At 36.9% G+C, this 6,638-nt stretch overlaps 1 protein-coding gene across 1 annotated transcript in view; it reads left to right on the forward strand.

Moving 5' to 3' along the window:
- The window catches only part of LOC101310880, a 1,534,871-nt gene that overhangs the window by 1,489,676 nt on the left and 38,557 nt on the right, over positions 1-6,638 (forward strand). The window lies entirely within an intron of this gene.

Consider the following 6,638-nt stretch of genomic DNA (forward strand, 5'->3'; position numbering starts at 1 on the left):
AGAGAGAGAGAGATGGGCATGAACAAAGTTTTTGCTGTGTCGACAATAAATATAAATTCGTGTAAGAAGAGGGGCAGTTTGATTTCTGGCAAGAGTTCTCCTTCGTGGAAATTGCATGGGAAGGTCTGAATTGGCAAAGAAGCTAGCTGCATGTATTTTCCCAAGAAACGATGTGAAAACTTGGCAGAGAAGGTCAGAAAGAGGAAGTTTCAAATCAGCCCCAAATGAATAATTTGTTGGTACGTTTACTTAATTGCTATTTGGTATGGAAAATATAATCATGAATCGAAGAAAATTACTTACTGAAATGTAGGGATTGACAATAATCCCCAGCGGGTAGGGTACCCACGGGTATTCGACCCTAACGGGGAAGATATACGGGTATAAACGGGTAACGGGGATGGGGATTCCCAGTATTCAGATTCTTAAATCGGGTACGGGGCGGGTATGGTATTTTGATATTCGTCCCCATCTCCACCCATTAAAGATGAAAATAATATTATATATAATTATATAATTTATTATTATATATATATTTATATATAATTTATAAATAAATATTTATGTAAAAAAATTTAGTGACTCTCTTAATAAACATTTAATGGACCTTCCTTTTATTATATATTATTATTCTCTTAATGAAATTTACTAGTATTGTTCTGTTTTAACCAAGACTTGTATTTATTTTTATTGGAATGAAACTTATTTATTTTGGTATTTGATTTTAATTTCATACTTTTATATAATTGTATTTCATATTTTTTTTTAAAAAAAATTAATTTAATACATAATTGTTAACGGATACGGGTACGGGTATGGAAATGTAATCCCCAAAGGATACGGGTACGGGGAATCCCCATTATCTAATTACGGGTACGGGGACGGGTACGGGGATGAGAAATATAAAAGGGTATGGGTACGGTATTTTGATCCCCATACCCTACCCTACCCATTGCCATCCCTACTGAAATGTGTGAAGAAATGAATTACTATCGATTAAATCCATGGCAAATTCTTAAATTCATCTCCCCCTTCGTAATCAAATATCCTAATATTTATGAATTGATTCTTTATATATAATGAGGTGAGCCATAGGACAATTACGATTCCTTTACTTATTAGAAAATGTACGTAAGAATACTTTTACCCGAAATCATACGCTTACTCATTTCTTTATGTTAATAAACACATGAGTTTGATCACCCGGTAATCGTTTCATTTCATTTTAAGTAAGCAAACGTGATGGGTATGGTTTCACTCAAATATCACAAGATTTAAACATATAAACTATCGATTCTAACATAGTTAAAGACTTATATATGTAGCTTGAATTAACATAACTAACGAGGTACGATATAGGGAGAAATGATTCAAGATTTAAGCCAGAAAGAGTGAAAGCGACACATGCAATGTCAGCTTTATAACAAATAAGTAGACGCCAACAATTAGTGTATCATTCATGTAGTCATGTACCAAACAGCTAATAATTTGCTTTCGTGAAGGGTAACATCAATGCTTCGACGTTTCGACAAATATGTCGATCACTTGAGAAATTAATCAAGAGAGAGGCCGAGAGGGACACACATCACACATATATGCACGATAACAGCAATTCAGTGATCAAAGATGTTGAGAAGAATTAGTGCAAAACGAATAAAATTGAAAAGATTGAGATGATAAAGATCGAACTCGTGTTAAGTTTACTTACTTATATATTACCTCACTATTTCTTCTTCACGTAGCACTTTAGCAGCAGTTTTATTATTTTTCCACTCAAATGGAAGACTAGTAATTCAAATATGATTCCAAACTCGAAAGGATGCATGCATGCTCTGGACTCAGTCTAGATCTTAATTTACGTCAAACCAAATGATCAACCAACCACGAAAGTGAGGAACTACGTACTATAATTTCTCGTAAATCTTCCTAGTACTCCCTCTGTCATTTTAGTGAATGACAACAAAGCACGGCGAGTGAAATGGGATGTCTTACATCAGGTCCTTTCCTGTATATGTGTAGAAGCCAAATACGAATCCACATATATAGAACCTTCCCGGATATCTACCACTGAAATTGCACATTCCTTGCCTTGTAGAAAAGGTCATCCGTAGCTACAATAATGGGCAGATCGATGGGGTCTCGAAATATAAGGTCATCTCTAGTAAGAGAGGGCCAAGGCTATAATTTAGCCCTTAAAAATATTATTTTTTATTCATAAATTACTAAACCATCTCAAATAAGAGAGGACCAAAGTTTAGCCTATTCAAATATTTTCTGATTTCATAATATATTTTTTACTTTATCTATAAATATGTTGTCACATTTGTAAATATAGATATCACATACGGGTAGTATATACGTAGAATTTCTCACTTGCGATTTATTTTATTATAACAATATTTGAAATTGGACCAAAAATTAATTTTTGAATTATTTTGCATATGTTGTAATTATATTAACAAAAGAAGATAATCAATCATTTATTGCATATTTAATCAATTACATAATTTTGAGTTGGGAGAATTTACCCGTGATGAGATGAAAATGAAATCATCCAATAGAAATTTGACAATTGTTATAATTTGGGTGTTTATCAATCAACCCACATGAACACTTTTAGTTTTTTAATCTGATTTGGAACCACAATTTGGTTTGATTTGGGCTAGCCAAAAGGTTCTGTTTGGCCCTTTTGATGACCCTTTAGCCCTTTCATGGCCCTTTGGCCTTCTTTTAATTTGTTGTTGAAGACTAAAATAAGGCTAAAATTTAGGATTTGGCTCTATAGTCTCTATTGCTGAAGATGACCTAACAATTAATTTGGTGGAATTTATGCCATGATATATTGTTTAATGGTTAAGGCTTAAGGGAGGCCAGTTTAGCCAATGACAGAGTTAGGAATGCATGTTCAGGGGGACCATATAAAGAATTAGTATGGAACTTCTTTGTCAAAAGTTGATAAATAAACTAGATGGTAAAACTAATTGAAAAAACCATAAGGTGCCATGGCACCCTTTGGTTTGGTTGTAGCTCTGCCTATGAGTTTAGCCCCTATTTCAAAAAAAAAAAATCTATAGACTTGTCCAAGGTAGAATGATGCAGGACGAGATTCTAGCCAAATTCAACAAGGAATCTTGAAAAGAAAGAAACGTCATCACATTAAGAAGAATGATTTGAATATTGAAAATTGGTCTTTAAATAGACTTCTTAATGATGGAATTAATCATAAATTACTCTTTTGGATATATCGGGATTCTTGAGCAAAATATTGATTTTGTATGGCGTGAATCTGATTGGAGCAGATTTTGACTAGAACGTTTATTTGGAACGCATGATACCTTTCCGGAATAGGAACAACTAGATCTACAAGACTCATTACAGTGAGTCCCGAGTCCCATCAAATTTAGGCTGAAAGATGTTGTTTTGTTATTCCGATTCGGCATTTAATTTTGTTTTAGGATTTCTAGTTCCTTTAGGTTTTATTATTTTCTAGTTCTATTCTAGATATGATTTAGTCAGGAGTTAGGGCTTATATAAAGACACCCTTTATGTTGTATTATTCATTCAATTCAACAATTCATCAACCATATTATTATTAATCAAACTTAAGAGGTTTCTCTTATTTTCTAGTAAATTCCAGAATTCTTGCAAACTCTTCATCTTTTATAAGGCTTAACGCTTGTTAGCCCCTGTATTTCCCACTGCGGTAGTTGGTATCAGAGTGGGTTTCTCCCGTCTCTTTTATCTACTAGATTATCCATGGCCCATGAACCAGTTATAAGAGCATATTTGGATTGTCTTTTCGCTCAGATAACTGCTACTATTAACAACCTTCAAGCTCAAATAGAAGGATTTCGAACGAACAACAACAACTGCAAGAGAAATCAAGAAGGAGAATCCAAGGGGCAAAATCAGGTTGCTAATCATGTTTCCAAAACCATGGCAGATATTCCTTACTTTTCTGGTTACATGTATGGAGATGACTTTATGGATTGGTTAGATGAGGATGATAGATTTTTTCTGTTTATGGAGGTTCCAGAACACAAGTAAGTAAAGATTGTTTCAAACCGTCTCAAGAGCATTGCTGCTGATTGGGATGTGGGATGATTTGCAAAGAGCTAGAAAGATGCAAGGTAAGGTGCATGTTCGAACATGAAGGAAGATGAAAATTCTTCTTAGAGGAAAATTTATACTTAGAGATTTTTCGATAAAGAAGTACCATTTTAAGGTGGAAGAGGGGAAATTAAAAATTGAACAATTTGTTTGGCCTGTTGAGAGTATTATTTTGACTCAAGAAATTATTCATGAATTTCCATTAACAATTAATACTATTTTAACTGTTAATAGTATTCATAAATTATAAATAGTATTAACTGTTAATGGAAATTCATGAATAATTTCTTGAGTCAAAATAGTACTCTCAACAGGCCAAGCAAACTGTTCAATTTTTAATTTCCTCTCTTCCACCTTAGAATGGTACTTCTTTAAATAAATTTTCCTCTAAGAAGACTTTTCATCTTCCTCCATGTTCGAACATGCACCTTACCTTGCATCTTTTTGGCTCTTTGCAAATCATCCCACCAATCAGCAGCAATGCTCTTGAGACGGTTTGAAACAATCTTTGCTTGCTTGTGTTCTGGAACCTCCATAAACAGAAAGAATCTATCAACCTCAACCAGCCAATCACTACCAGGACAAGTACTTTAGCCGACGAAAAATTTTCGTCGGCCTGTTATCCTAATTCGTCGGCTAAGCGGCTCGTCGGCTATAGTGTCGTCGGGAAAAGGTCGTCGGTGATGGCTTTAGCCGACGAACCTAAAGACCGTCGTCGGCTATTGTCCAGACTTTAGCCGACGAACTATTTTTTGTCGGCTATTGTTCCAGACTTTAGCCGACGACGTCTTGTGTCGTCGGCTATACTTTCAGACTTTAGCCGACAACTTCCTGTGTCGTCGGTTATACTCTCAGACTTTAGCTGACGACGTCCTGTGTCGTCGGCTTTACTCACAGACTTTAGCCGACGGAACAGAGATATTCGTCGGCTAAAGTATATAATTAAAATATTTAAAAATAACTATAGCCGACGACATAGAGTCTGTTTCGTCAGCTTTAGTGGTGTTTAGCCGACGAAACATGCCATAATTCGTCGGCTAAACCCGTTTGAAAAAAAAAATACTATAGCCGACGAATTGTGGCATGTTTCGTCGGCTATAACGCCATTCCAGTAAAAAAAAAATACACGAAATTCTTAAATTACCATTCCAAGCAAGCTGCAAAATACACCAAAACAATTCCATATATATAACCAACAAGAAGCACATAAAACTATATAAGGTATCAACTACACAAAATCTAGATGGTCTAAATCAATATCCGAATTTGGGGCCTGCTGGTGAGGAGATTGCGGCGGCAGAGGTAACTCTATAGGCGCAGGCATGGGCGGAGGTGGAAGTCCCTGAAGCTGGGCAGCTGTAAAATCCTAGAAGTACTGGAACATCTGCTGCTGCTGGGCGGCATGTAGGGCTCTAGTATAGGCTCTATATTCGTCGATCTGGGCGGCATGAGCGGCAGCTTGAGCAGCCTGAGCGTCAGCCTGAGCGGCTTGCTGTTCCCGTAGTCTCTCAACTTCCGACTCTAGCTGAGTCGTCCTGCTGTTGGTCGAGGCTGCCTTTCATTGAAATCCTGGAGTGGTCTTCAGGACCCCCTGGCCCTTCTTTCCTAGATCTCGGCAGTAGAAGTTGTTTTCTCGCGGTGGGAAGGCTGTGCCCATGATCCTCGCCCCAACCCTCGGATCTGAAGTGTCGATCCGGGAAATGGCTTCGGACATCTCTTCCTCCTGCGTGTCCGGCCATGTCTCCCTCACTATAGCACTCATCACTTCGTCACTAGCCTCCCTCACCTCTGCCTAATTGGATAGGAAAAAATTATTAATTAACATTTTGACATATATATATATAAGTAAAATTAAAAATTCCGTAAAAAGGAAAGAGTACTTACTATATCCTCCTGGGAGTCAGGATATGCCATCTCGTACGTATAGACGTACTGGTTGACCTCTGGATGTTCCCTGGCCGCCTCGTCCATGAAGACAGCGAACAGTCTAGAACCGGCATGATGGTTCCTTGTGTTGCGTTGCCGGTTCTGAGCGTTCACCCGGGAAACCGCCTTCAAAGAAAAAAGTAATAAACTATTAGTAAAATATTTTAAAACGCACGTACTTAATGATAAATTAACTAATTAATTTATTTAAATACCTGTTTACGAGGGTTGTTGAATTTTGATGTCAGAAGCCAACGTCACTCGTACTCTCTGTACTGGAACTCAGCAGGGGTAGCAGAACGTGCGTTCCCGTGCGTAGTCCAATGGGTCCGCAACTCGTTCTTCCACTCCTTGTACCTACAGATACAACAAAAATATTAAAAATATTATTAATATGACATACAGTTTTGTTTTTTCATTAATTTCCCAACGTACCTTCCCCCATGCACAAAGTCCACCCAGCTGCTCTTCAAGGGCTCGGGAACCTCAAACCACGCCTGCATTTAACCGTTTATTAGTTTAGTTTTTCCAGAAATCTACAATGTAATACATAATATTATTCAGGCATTTTATAAACTCACCGACATCGCGTTGTGGATCAT

This window comes from Fragaria vesca, linkage group LG3 (assembly GCF_000184155.1).
Source record: "Fragaria vesca subsp. vesca linkage group LG3, FraVesHawaii_1.0, whole genome shotgun sequence".
Classification (NCBI taxonomy): Eukaryota; Viridiplantae; Streptophyta; class Magnoliopsida; order Rosales; family Rosaceae; genus Fragaria; species Fragaria vesca.